Source organism: Pelobates fuscus, chromosome 1 (assembly GCF_036172605.1).
Source record: "Pelobates fuscus isolate aPelFus1 chromosome 1, aPelFus1.pri, whole genome shotgun sequence".
Lineage (NCBI taxonomy): Eukaryota > Metazoa > Chordata > Amphibia > Anura > Pelobatidae > Pelobates > Pelobates fuscus.
Genome location: NC_086317.1, coordinates 107296749 through 107311509, shown reverse-complemented (window position 1 = coordinate 107311509; position 14761 = coordinate 107296749). Strand labels below are relative to the sequence as shown.

Below are 14761 nucleotides of genomic sequence, written 5' to 3'. Positions count from 1 at the left end.
TTGCCAAATCATTTGCCCATGTGTGGATCACCTTATTGAATGACAACTGTCATCTTCTTGTAAATATGAGGCCATTTTAAAGTAGGATCCGTGGCACTTTCACTACATAAATAGACACGGATCCTTATTTATTTTAGATTTAATGTTGTTGCGGTTCCTCACCTGGGCAAAGAGAACAGTTTTCCCCCTGATATGTAGAGCTTAACCCTAAGCCTTGTCTTAATTGCAACAATCAAACAAAAATTCACATTATTAGCCTCCCCAATTTTATGTGTAGAACTAACACAAACTATACTACAAAACACAATCCTTTAGATGAAGTCCAGTAAACGATAGCAGACCTATTCTCCACACACTTGAAGACAAAATCTAAAGGGAATTCATGCATTCCATGCTACTTAAGAAGCGCTAAGTACACATTTCTAGCATTGGAGTGCATCAAGTGTAGCAAAGCTTTCAACATCCTTGGTTAATGTATCATTTACTACATCTCTTATTTCTAGGAGTTTAACTATAAGATCCACGAAAAGCATTCAGAAATGATCTTTGCAATTTCTGCTCTTCTTTCAAGCTGTAGATTTCTAAAATTTGAACATGAGCCATTCGCTGACCTGGTCTACATTCCACGGATCTCACGGTGACCGCGTATAGCACGGACCGCGTCTAACCGCTAAAAAACACCAAAGCCAGACGAGGTGGCCGAGTGGTTAAGGCGATGGACTGCTAATCCATTGTGCTCTGCACGCATGGGTTCAAATCCCATCTTCGTCGACTTTTCTTCAAAGGTTTCTTGTAGAACTTTGCCAATTCATTTTGCCTTGTGTGGATCACCTTATCGAATGACAACTGTCATCTTCTTGTAAATATCAGTCCATTTTAAAGGAGGATCCGTGGAACATTCACTATATAAATAAGCACGGATCCTTATTTATGTTAGATTTAATGCTGTAGCGGTTCGTCACCTGGGCAAAGAGAACTATCTCATTTACTACATCTCTAAATTTCTAGGAGTTTAACTATCAGATCCACGAAAAGCAATCAGAAATTATCTTTGCAATTTTTACGTATCTCACGGTTTCTTGTAGAACTTTGCCAAATCATTTGCCCATGTGTGGATCACCTTATTGAATGACAACTGTCATCTTCTTGTAAATATGAGGCCATTTTAAAGTAGGATCCGTGGCACTTTCACTACATAAATAGACACGGATCCTTATTTATTTTAGATTTAATGTTGTTGCGGTTCCTCACCTGGGCAAAGAGAACAGTTTTCCCCCTGATATGTAGAGCTTAACCCTAAGCCTTGTCTTAATTGCAACAATCAAACAAAAATTCACATTATTAGCCTCCCCAATTTTATGTGTAGAACTAACACAAACTATACTACAAAACACAATCCTTTAGATGAAGTCCAGTAAACGATAGCAGACCTATTCTCCACACACTTGAAGACAAAATCTAAAGGGAATTCATGCATTCCATGCTACTTAAGAAGCGCTAAGTACACATTTCTAGCATTGGAGTGCATCAAGTGTAGCAAAGCTTTCAACATCCTTGGTTAATGTATCATTTACTACATCTCTTATTTCTAGGAGTTTAACTATAAGATCCACGAAAAGCATTCAGAAATGATCTTTGCAATTTCTGCTCTTCTTTCAAGCTGTAGATTTCTAAAATTTGAACATGAGCCATTCGCTGACCTGGTCTACATTCCACGGATCTCACGGTGACCGCGTATAGCACGGACCGCGTCTAACCGCTAAAAAACACCAAAGCCAGACGAGGTGGCCGAGTGGTTAAGGCGATGGACTGCTAATCCATTGTGCTCTGCACGCATGGGTTCAAATCCCATCTTCGTCGACTTTTCTTCAAAGGTTTCTTGTAGAACTTTGCCAATTCATTTTGCCTTGTGTGGATGGATCACCTTATCGAATGACAACTGTCATCTTCTTGTAAATATGAGGCAATTTTAAAGGAGGATCCGTGGCACTTTCACTACATAAATAGACACGGATCCTTATTTATTTTAGATTTAATGTTGTTGCGGTTCCTCACCTGGACAAAGAATACAGTTTTCCCCCTGATATGTAGAGCTTAACCCTAAGCCTTGTCTTAATTGCAACAATCAAACAAAAATTCACATTATTAGCCTCCCCAATTTTATGTGTAGAACTAACACAAACTAGACTACAAAACACAATCCTTTAGATGAAGTCCAGTAAACGATAGCAGACCTATTGTGTGGATCACCTTATCGAATGACAACTGTCATCTTCTTGTAAATATCAGTCCATTTTAAAGGAGGATCCGTGGAACATTCACTATATAAATAAGCACGGATCCTTATTTATTTTAGATTTAATGCTGTAGCGGTTCCACACCTGGGCAAAGAGAACTATATCATTTACTACATCTCTAAATTTCTAGGAGTTTAACTATCAGATACACGAAAATCATTCAGAAATGATCTTTGCAATTTCTACGTATCTCACGGTTTCTTGTAGAACTTTGCCAACTCATTTGCCCATGTGTGGATCACCTTATCGAATGACAACTGTCATCTTCTTGTAAATATGAGGCCATTTTAAAGGAGGATCCGTGGCACTTTCACTACATAAATAGACAAGGATCCTTATTTAGTTTAGATTTAATGTTGTTGCGGTTCCTCACCTGGGCAAAGAGAACAGTTTCCCCCTGATATGTAGAGCTTAACCCTAAGCCTTGTCTTAATTGCAACAATCAAACAAAAATTCACATTATTAGCCTCCCCAATTTTATGTGTAGAACTAACACAAACTAGACTACAAAACACAATCCTTTAGATGAAGTCCAGTAAACGATAGCAGACCTATTCTCCACACACTTGAAGACAAAATCTAAAGGGAATTCATGCATTCCATTCTACTTAAGAAGCGCTAAGTACACATTTCTAGCATTGGAGTGCATCAAGTGTAGCAAAGCTTTCAACATCCTTGGTTAATGTATCATTTACTACATCTCTTATTTCTAGGAGTTTAACTATAAGATCCACGAAAAGCATTCAGAAATGATCTTTGCAATTTCTGCTCTTCTTTCAAGCTGTAGATTTCTAAAATTTGAACATGAGCCATTCGCTGAGCTGCTCTACATTCCACGGATCTCACGGTGACCGCGTATAGCACGGACCGCGTCTAACCGCTAAAAAACACCAAAGCCAGACGAGGTGGCCGAGTGGTTAAGGCGATGGACTGCTAATCCATTGTGCTCTGCACGCATGGGTTCAAATCCCATCTTTGTCGACTTTTCTTCAAAGCTTTCTTGTAGAACTTTGCCAATTCATTTTGCCTTGTGTGGATCACCTTATCGAATGACAACTGTCATCTTCTTGTAAATATCAGTCCATTTTAAAGGAGGATCCGTGGAACATTCACTATATAAATAAGCACGGATCCTTATTTATGTTAGATTTAATGCTGTAGCGGTTCCTCACCTGGGCAAAGAGAACTATCTCATTTACTACATCTCTAAATTTCTAGGAGTTTAACTATCAGATCCACGAAAAGCAATCAGAAATTATCTTTGCAATTTCTACGTATCTCACGGTTTCTTGTAGAACTTTGCCAAATCATTTGCCCATGTGTGGATCACCTTATTGAATGACAACTGTCATCTTCTTGTAAATATGAGGCCATTTTAAAGTAGGATCCGTGGCACTTTCACTACATAAATAGACACGGATCCTTATTTATTTTAGATTTAATGTTGTTGCGGTTCCTCACCTGGGCAAAGAGAACAGTTTTCCCCCTGATATGTAGAGCTTAACCCTAAGCCTTGTCTTAATTGCAACAATCAAACAAAAATTCACATTATTAGCCTCCCCAATTTTATGTGTAGAACTAACACAAACTAGACTACAAAACACAATCCTTTAGATGAAGTCCAGTAAACGATAGCAGACCTATTCTCCACACACTTGAAGACAAAATCTAAAGGGAATTCATGCATTCCATGCTACTTAAGAAGCGCTAAGTACACATTTCTAGCATTGGAGTGCATCAAGTGTAGCAAAGCTTTCAACATCCTTGGTTAATGTATCATTTACTACATCTCTTATTTCTAGGAGTTTAACTATAAGATCCACGAAAAGCTTTCAGAAATGATCTTTGCAATTTCTGCTCTTCTTTCAAGCTGTAGATTTCTAAAATTTGAACATGAGCCATTCGCTGACCTGGTCTACATTCCACGAATCTCACGGTGACCGCGTATAGCACGGACCGCGTCTAACCGCTAAAAAACACCAAAGCCAGACGAGGTGGCCGAGTGGTTAAGGCGATGGACTGCTAATCCATTGTGCTCTGCACGCATGGGTTCGAATCCCATCTTCGTTGACTTTTCTTCAAAGCTTTCTTGTAGAACTTTGCCAATTCATTTTGCCTTGTGTGGATGGATCACCTTATCGAATGACAACTGTCATCTTCTTGTAAATATCAGTCCATTTTAAAGGAGGATCCGTGGAACATTCACTATATAAATAAGCACGAATCCTTATTTATTTTAGATTTAATGCTGTAGCGGTTCCTCACCTGGGCAAAGAGAACTATATTATTTACTACATCGCTAAATTTCTAGGAGTTTAACTATCAGATCCACGAAAAGCATTCAGAAATGATCTTTGCAATTTCTACGTATCTCACGGTTTCTTGTAGAACTTTGCCAACTCATTTGCCCATGTGTGGATCACCTTATCGAATGACAACTGTCATCTTCTTGTAAATATGAGGCCATTTTAAAGGAGGATCCGTGGCACTTTCACTACATAAATAGACACGGATACTTATTTATTTTAGATTTAATGTTGTTGCGGTTCCTCACCTGGGCAAAGAGAACAGTTTCCCCCTGATATATAGAGCTTAACCCTAAGCCTTGTCTTAATTGCAACAATCAAACAAAAATTCACATTATTAGCCTCCCCAATTTTATGTGTAGAACTAACACAAACTAGACTACAAAACACAATCCTTTAGATGAAGTCCAGTAAACGATAGCAGACCTATTGTGTGGATCACCTTATCGAATGACAACTGTCATCTTCTTGTAAATATCAGTCCATTTTAAAGGAGGATCCGTGGAACATTCACTATATAAATAAGCACGGATCCTTATTTATTTTAGATTTAATGCTGTAGCGGTTCCTCACCTGGGCAAAGAGAGCTATATCATTTACTACATCTCTAAATTTCTAGGAGTTTAACTATCAGATCCACAAGAAGCATTCAGAAATGATCTTTGCAATTTCTACCTATCTCACGGTTTCTTGTAGAACTTTGCCAACTCATTTGCCCATGTGTGGATCACCTTATCGAATGACAACTGTCATCTTCTTGTAAATATGAGGCAATTTTAAAGGAGGATCCGTGGCACTTTCACTACATAAATAGACACGGATCCTTATTTATTTTAGATTTAATGTTGTTGCGGTTCCTCACCTGGGCAAAGAGAACAGTTTTCCCCCTGATATGTAGAGCTTAACCCTAAGCCTTGTCTTAATTGCAACAATCAAACAAAAATTCACATTATTAGCATCCCCAATTTTATGTGTAGAACTAACACAAACTAGACTACAAAACACAATCCTTTAGATGAAGTCCAGTAAACGATAGCAGACCTATTCTCCACACACTTGAAGACAAAATCTAAAGGGAATTCATGCATTCCATGCTACTTAAGAAGCGCTAAGTACACATTTCTAGCATTGGAGTGCATCAAGTGTAGCAAAGCTTTCAACATCCTTGGTTAATGTATCATTTACTACATCTCTTATTTCTAGGAGTTTAACTATAAGATCCACGAAAAGCATTCAGAAATGATCTTTGCAATTTCTGCTCTTCTTTCAAGCTGTAGATTACTAAAATTTGAACATGAGCCATTCGCTGACCTGGTCTACATTCCACGGATCTCACGGTGACCGCGTATAGCACGGACCGCGTCTAACCGCTAAAAAACACCAAAGCCAGATGAGGTGGGCGAGTGGTTAAGGCGATGGACTGCTAATCCATTGTGCTCTGCACGCATGGGTTCGAATCCCATCTTCGTCAACTTATCTTCAAAGCTTTCTTGTAGAACTTTGCCAATTCATTTTGCCTTGTGTGGATCACCTTATCGAATGACAACTGTCATCTTCTTGTAAATATCAGTACATTTTAAAGGAGGATCCGTGGAACATTCACTATATAAATAAGCACGGATCCTTATTTATTTTAGATTTAATGCTGTAGCGGTTCCACACCTGGGCAAAGAGAACTATATCATTTACTACATCTCTAAATTTCTAGGAGTTTAACTATCAGATACACGAAAATCATTCAGAAATGATCTTTGCAATTTCTACGTATCTCACGGTTTCTTGTAGAACTTTGCCAACTCATTTGCCCATGTGTGGATCACCTTATCGAATGACAACTGTCATCTTCTTGTAAATATGAGGCCATTTTAAAGGAGGATCCGTGGCACTTTCACTACATAAATAGACAAGGATCCTTATTTATTTTAGATTTAATGTTGTTGCGGTTCCTCACCTGGGCAAAGAGAACAGTTTCCCCCTGATATGTAGAGCTTAACCCTAAGCCTTGTCTTAATTGCAACAATCAATCAAAAATTCACATTATTTGCCTCCCCAATTTTATGTGTAGAACTAACACAAACTAGACTACAAAACACAATCCTTTAGATGAAGAACAGTAAACGATAGCAGACCTATTGTGTGGATCACCTTATCGAATGACAACTGTCATCTTCTTGTAAATATCAGTCCATTTTAAAGGAGGATCCGTGGAACATTCACTATATAAATAAGCACGGATCCTTATTTATTTTCGATTTAATGCTGTAGCGGTTCCACACCTGGGCAAAGAGAACTATATCATTTACTTCATCTCTAAATTTCTAGGAGTTTAACTATCAGATCCACGAAAAGCATTCAGAAATGATCTTTGCAATTTCTACGTATCTCACGGTTTCTTGTAGAACTTTGCCATCTCATTTGCCCATGTGTGGATCACCTTATCGAATGACAACTGTCATCTTCTTTTAAATATGAGGCCATTTTAAAGGAGGATCCGTGGCACTTTCACTACATAAATAGACACGGATCCTTATTTATTTTAGATTTAATGTTGTTGCGGTTCCTCACCTGGACAAAGAACAGTTTTCACCCTGATATGTAGAGCTTAACCCTAAGCCTTGTCTTAATTGCAACAATCAAACAAAAATTCACATTATTAGCCTCCCCAATTTTATGTGTAGAACTAACACAAACTAGACTACAAAACACAATCCTTTAGATGAAGTCCAGTAAACGATAGCAGACCTATTCTCCACACACTTGAAGACAAAATCTAAAGGGAATTCATGCATTCCATGCTACTTAAGAAGCGCTAAGTACACATTTCTAGCATTGGAGTGCATCAAGTGTAGCAAAGCTTTCAACATCCTTGGTTAATGTATCATTTACTACATCTCTTATTTCTAGGAGTTTAACTATAAGATCCACGAAAAGCATTCAGAAATGATCTTTGCAATTTCTGCTCTTCTTTCAAGCTGTAGATTTCAAAAATTTGAACATGAGCCATTCGCTGAGCTGGTCTACATTCCACGGATCTCACGGTGACCGCGTATAGCACGGACCGTGTCTAACCGCTAAAAAAACACCAAAGCCAGACGAGGTGGCCGAGTGGTTAAGGTGATGGACTGCAAATCCGTTGTGCTCTGCACCCATGGGTCCGAATCCCATCTTCGTCGACTTTTCTTCAAAGCTTTCTTGTAGAACTTTGCCGATTCATTTTGCCTTGTGTGGATCACCTTATCGAATGACAACTGTCATCTTCTTGTAAATATCAGTCCATTTTAAAGGAGGATCCGTGGAACATTCACTATATAAATAAGCACGGATCCTTATTTATTTTAGATTTAATGCTGTAGCGGTTCCTCACCTGGGCAAAGAGAACTATATCATTTACTACATCTCTAAATTTCTAGGAGTTTAACTATCAGATCCACGAAAAGCATTCAGAAATGATCTTTGCAATTTCTACGTATCTCACGGTTTCTTGTAGAACTTTGCCAACTCATTTGCCCATGTGTGGATCACCTTATCGAATGACAACTGTCATCTTCTTGTAAATATGAGGCCATTTTAAAGGAGGATCCGTGGCACTTTCACTACATAAATAGACACGAATCCTTATTTATTTTAGATTTAATGTTGTTGCGGTTCCTCACCTGGGCAAAGAGAACAGTTTACCCCTGATATGTAGAGCTTAACCCTAAGCCTTGTCTTAATTGCAACAATCAAACAAAAATTCACATTATTAGCCTCCCCAATTTTATGTGTAGAACTAACACAAACTAGACTACAAAACACAATCCTTTAGATGAAGTCCAGTAAACGATAGCAGACCTATTGTGTGGATCACCTTATCGAATGACAACTGTCATCTTCTTGTAAATATCAGTCCATTTTAAAGGAGGATCCGTGGAACATTCACTATATAAATAAGCACGGATCCTTATTTATTTTAGATTTAATGCTGTAGCGGTTCCTCACCTGGGCAAAGAGAACTATATCATTTACTACATCTCTAAATTTCTAGGAGTTTAACTATCAGATCCACAAAAAGCATTCAGAAATGATCTTTGCAATTTCTACGTATCTCACGGTTTCTTGTAGAACTTTGCCAACTCATTTGCCCATGTGTCCATCACCTTATCGAATGACAACTGTCATCTTCTTGTAAATATGAGGCCATTTTAAAGGAGGATCCGTGGCACTTTCACTACATAAATAGACACAGATCCTTATTTATTTTAGATTTAATGTTGTTGCGGTTCCTCACCTGGGCAAAGAGAACAGTTTACCCCTGATATGTAGAGCTTAACCCTAAGCCTTGTCTTAATTGCAACAATCAAACAAAAATTCACATTATTAGCCTCCCCATTCTTATCTGTAGAACTAACACAAACTAGACTACAAAACACAATCCTTTAGATGAAGTCCAGTAAACGATAGCAGACCTATTCTCCACACACTTGAAGACAAAATCTAAAGGGAATTCATGCATTCCATGCTACTTAAGAAGCGCTAAGTACACATTTCTAGCATTGGAGTGCATCAAGTGTAGCAAAGCTTTCAACATCCTTGATTAATGCATCATTTACTACATCTCTTATTTCTAGGAGTTTAACTATAAGCACCACGAAAAGCATTCAGAAATGATCTTTGCAATTTCTGCTCTTCTTTCAAGCTGTAGATTTCTAAAATTTGAACATGAGCCATTCGCTGAGCTGCTCTACATTCCACGGTTCTCACGGTGACCGCGTATAGCATGGAATGCGTCTAACCGCTTGAAAACTCCAAAGCCAGACGAGGTGGCCGAGTGGTTAAGGTGATGGACTGCTCATCCATTGTGCTCTGCACGCATGGGTTCGAATCCCATCTTCGTAGACTTTTCTTCAAAGCTTACTTGTAGAACTTTGCCAATTCATTTGGCCTTGTGTGGATCACTTTATCGAATGACAACTGTCATCTTCTTGTAAAGATCAGTCCATTTTAAAGGAGGATCCGTGGAACATTCACTATATAAATAAGCACGGATCCATATTTATTTTAGATTTAATGCTGTAGCGGTTCCTCACCTGGGCAAAGAGAACAGTTTTTCCCCCTGATATGTAGAGCTTAACCCTAAGCCTTGTATTAATTGCAACAATCAAACAAAAATTCACATTATTAGCCTCCCCAATTTTATGTGTAGAACTAACACAAACTAGACTACAAAACACAATCCTTTAGATGAAGTCCAGTAAACGATAGCAGACCTATTCTCCACACACTTGAAGACAAAATCTAAAGGGAATTCATGCATTCCATGCTACTTAAGAAGCGCTAAGTACACATTTCTAGCATTGGAGTGCATCAAGTGTAGCAAAGCTTTCAACATCCTTGGTTCATGTATCATTTACTACATCTCTTATTTCTAGGAGTTTAACTATAAGATCCACGAAAAGCATTCAGAAATGATCTTTGCAATTTCTGCTCTTCTTTCAAGCTGTAGATTTCTAAAATTTGAACATGAGCCATTCGCTGAGCTGGTCTACATTCCACGGATCTCACGGTGACCGCGTATAGCACGGACCGCATCTAACCGCTAAAAAACACCAAAACCAGACGAGGTGGCCGAGTGGTTAAGGTGATGGACAGCTAATCCATTGTGCTCTGCATGCGTGGGTTCGAATCCCATCTTCGTTGACTTTTCTTCAAAGCTTTCTTGTAGAATTTTGCCAATTCATTTTGCCTTGTGTGGATCACCTTATTGAATGACAACTGTCATCTTCTTGTAAATATCAGTCCATTTTAAAGGAGGATCCGTGGAACATTCAGTATATAAATAGGCACGGATCCTTATTTATTTTAGATTTAATGCTGTAGCGGTTCCTCACCTGGGCAAAGAGAATTATATCATTTACTACATCTCTAAATTTCTAGGAATTTAACTATCAGATCCACGAAAAGCATTCAGAAATGATTTTTGCAATTTCTACGTATCTCACGGTTTCTTGTAGAACTTTGCCATCTCATTTGCCCATGTGTGGATCACCTTATCGAATGACAACTGTCATCTTCTTGTAAATATGAGGCCATTTTAAAGGAGGATCCATGGCACTTTCACTACATAAATAGACACGGATCCTTATTTATTTTAGATTTAATGTTGTTGCGGTTCCTCACCTGGGCAAAGAGAACTGTTTTTCCCCCTGATATGTAGAGCTTAACCCTAAGCCTTGTCTTAATTGCAACAATCAAACAAAAATTCACATTATTAGCATCCCCATTCTTATCTGTAGAACTAACACAAACTAGACTACAAAACACAATCCTTTAGATGAAGTCCAGTAAACGATAGCAGACATATTCTCCACACACTTGAAGACAAAATCTAAAGGGAATTCATGCATTCCATGCTACTTAAGAAGCGCTAAGTACACATTTCTAGCATTGGAGTGCATCAAGTGTAGCAAAGCTTTCAACATCCTTGGTTAATGTATCATTTACTACATCTCTTATTTCTAGGAGTTTAACTATAAGATCCACGAAAAGCATTCAGAAATGATCTTTGCAATTTCTGCTCTTCTTTCAAGAGCAATTCGCTGAGCTGGTCTACATTCCACGGATCTCACGGTGACCGCGTATAGCACGGACTGCGTCTAACGACTAAAAGCCACCAAAGCCAGATGAGGTGGCCAAGTGGTTAAGGCGATGGACTGCTAATCTATTGTGCTCTGCGCGCATTAGTTCAAATTCCATCTTTGTCAACTATTATTTAAAGCTTTCTTGTAGAAAATATAAAATGTAAGTTATTTAGCCAGGCTATCTTTTAAAAGGTTGAAAGACCTGAATTAAAGACTACTTAGTATTAGTAAATTATGCCCCAACTCTCTATACTGCGAGTAGGGGCATGTCTAGTAAATAGGGAACAGCCTGTGGCTGCTCACTGTAAAAAAACACAAAAAAATCTTTTGCCCCCCCTGCCACAGCCCTATATATCAATAAGGGCGGGGGGCTAATGTCCTCCCACCTGGCCCCTACCTCTGGACGGTGGGTGAGCGCCCTAAACACCAATAAGGGGCAGGACCTATTGTCCTCCACCCCTGAACAGCCAATTTAGGTCTTTCAGTCTTTTGGTAGATAGCTCCCTAATACCGTGGGAATCAGGTAGATATCTACTAAGTGGCTGCAATAGAACATCCGAAGTCCCGAAATTCCGATGTCCCAAAGGTCTGAAGATCCGAAGTTCCAAAGTGTCGGAGTCCCGAATTTCGGAATGCCGAACCAAACCAAATCTTTTTCCCCATGCACATCCCTATGATCCACCAGCATTTGAGCACACTGCCCGTTTACTGCATCACACTCAGCTCCCATTACAGGTGTTTAAAAAATTTTTTATCATGCAACTTTTAAATGCAGCAAAATCCACCATGCCGAGTGGTTCAAGGAAGTGAAAGAGACTTAAATATATGAAGACTTAGCAATGGATATGACATAGGTTAGCGAGCGATACACATGCAGATGGTTCTATTGGCATGAGTTTCTCTCTTCCCTGGAGATGGCTTCATAAACTTGTGAGTCTTTTTGGGACTGATTGGTGCACAAGGTTTTTCCTTAAGAAAGAGTTTTCTGGGACAGTGTCACGTATTCAGCCGCACATAAAAATGTGGTTAATGGCATTTACTTTGCTGACAGGAAAAGTTGTGCCAAGCAACATTACCGTCCTGACAGGAAAAGTTGTGCCAAGCAGCAATCATGCACATGCAAACCTGGTAATTATTTTTGGGGTCAAAGGCAGGTCATGGCCAATCAAATCCAAAGGAGAGTTTAGCTGAGCAGCAATCATGCACACCTGGTAATTGCCTTTGGGGTCAAAGGCCGGTTACAACCAATCGGATTTACAGGAGGGGTATTTAGGCCCAGTTCTCCTTTTGCTCAGTGCCCTGTTGTGGTTTCATGCATATGGTTATCCGAGAGTGCGTTCTGGTGTGACCGTGTCTGGATGTCACGGCAAGAACCATGACACTCGGCTAGTATTTTGACTATTCTTAGATACGTTAAGTCCGGCCATTCTAAGGTCCGGTTATACGTTATCCTTAGTCCTAGGTGTGACACAGTACCACGTGCTGGGTCAACTTGTAATCCTGACATTACGACATGACCATAGATCCTGCAGAATTGTGTCAGCACATAGCAGCTTGCGAGAGAAAGCTAGAGGAGAATGATCAACGTATGGATCAATTTGCCCAGGCTTTTAGCACGCTCCTTACTAGGATGGCTTATTTACAACCTAAAGCTTCTCCAATTATGTCCTATACGTCTGGAAAACTTCCGCACCTAAGAACCTTAAGGGGACAGGTCTTAGGTGTAGTGGATATGTCCGCTAGTAATTCCCGAAGCAGATTTCTCCTTGATATTTGTGCCTTTTGCAAAGAGGAGAACTTTTCATGCAAAGCCCTGGTTGACTCAGGTGCGGCCGGTAACTTTATTGATTTGTGTTTTGTTAAAACAAAAAAACATACCAGTCAAGGAGAGATCATCACCTCTAGCGGTTGAGGCTATTGATGGTAGACCCCTATCTCAACCTCTTATTACCCATGAGACCATGCCTATTTGCATTACAATAGGAGCTTTGCATAAGAAAGACATTACTTTCCAGATAGTCGCTTCCCCTTCTTGTTCCACCATATTAGGGAGCATATGTCAGGATCGGGACAGGGATCCAACACGCAGAATACAAACAGGAGCTAGGTACGCATACCGGATCTTAGAATGGCCGGACTAACGTAAGGAGAAAGCAAAGAATGGTCAGAGACAAGCCGAGGTCGAGGGAACGAGAGAACAGGTAAGCGAGAGACGAGCCGAGGTCAAAGGACACGAGAGATAAGCAGGAACGAAAGTACAAGCCGAGTCAGAACCAAAGAGACAATAGTAATAAGAGCACTGAGTGACCAGACAAGCTAGAACCACGACAGGACAATGAACCATTACACACATCCCTATTTTATACCTAGCTCTTTGATTGATGACTCTGCCCCTGCCGAGCCCTGATTCGTTGTTCGGGACTAGATTGACAGGTCGGGACGTGATTGCCGTCATGACGTCGGCTCCTAAGCGCCGCGTCATAAAAGGAAGCGGGGCTATCGCGGCCGGCGTGTAAACGGTTATGAGAGCTGTGAGGACTGGGCGAATCAGTCCCCCTGAGAGAACGGCCGTTAGAAAGTCTAACCTCCTCCAAGGTAGAGACTTCAGGTACCCTGACAGTACCCCCCCTCTCAGAAACGCCCACCGGGCGGAAGGAACCGGGGCGAGATGGAAAACGAGCATGAAATGCCCTGAGGAGACGAGGGGCATGCACATCTTCCCGGACCACCCAAGACCTTTCCTCAGGACCATAACCTTTCCAGTCAACAAGATATTGCACCCTCCCCCGAGAAACCCGAGAATCGAGAATGGACTTGACTTCATACTCCTCCTGACCCTCAACCTGGACAGAACGAGGGGAGGACACAGCGGAGGAAAATCTGTTACAAACCAAAGGTTTCAATAAGGAAACATGAAAGGAATTCGGGATGCGCAGGGCAGGCGGAAGAGCCAGACGATACGCAACCGGGTTAATACGAGACAGAACCCTGTAAGGACCTATGTAACGAGGAGCAAATTTCATGGAGGGAACCTTCAAGCGGATGTTTCTGGAACTCAGCCATACCCTATCACCCGGGGAAAAAAACTGAGCCACCCGTCTGCGTTTGTCAGCGTGTCGTTTGGACACCGTGGAATTATGAAGAAGAATACGTCGAGTCTGATCCCACAACTTCCTCAGATTGGCAACATGAACATCAACCGACGGTATCCCTTGGGAAGGGGAAACCAACGGAAGAACGGAAGGATGAAAGCCATAATTCATGAAAAAGGGGCTAGAACGAGTAGAATCGCAAACGAGATTGTTGTGCGCAAACTCCGCCCAAGGAATCAGACCGACCCAATCGTCCTGGTGTTCAGAAACAAAACAACGCAAAAATTGTTCAACCTTTTGGTTGGTGCGTTCGGCAGCTCCGTTGGACTGGGGATGATAGGCAGAAGAAAAATTCAATTTGATGCCCAATTGAGAACAGAAGGACCTCTAAAACCGGGAAACAAATTGGGACCCTCTATCAGAAACAATTTCAGAAGGAATACCATGTA

At 40.4% G+C, this 14761-nt stretch overlaps 3 non-coding genes across 3 annotated transcripts; all 3 read left to right on the top strand.

The window, feature by feature from the left end:
* Positions 1–689: 689 nt before the first annotated feature.
* On the top strand, positions 690–771 carry TRNAS-GCU (transfer RNA serine (anticodon GCU)). Its single transcript has one exon. It is a non-coding gene; the product is annotated as a tRNA-Ser (tRNA).
* Positions 772–1778: 1007 nt separating this feature from the next.
* On the top strand, positions 1779–1860 carry TRNAS-GCU (transfer RNA serine (anticodon GCU)). Its single transcript has one exon. It is a non-coding gene; the product is annotated as a tRNA-Ser (tRNA).
* Positions 1861–3196: 1336 nt separating this feature from the next.
* Positions 3197–3278, top strand: TRNAS-GCU (transfer RNA serine (anticodon GCU)). Its single transcript has one exon. It is a non-coding gene; the product is annotated as a tRNA-Ser (tRNA).
* Positions 3279–14761: the final 11483 nt, after the last annotated feature.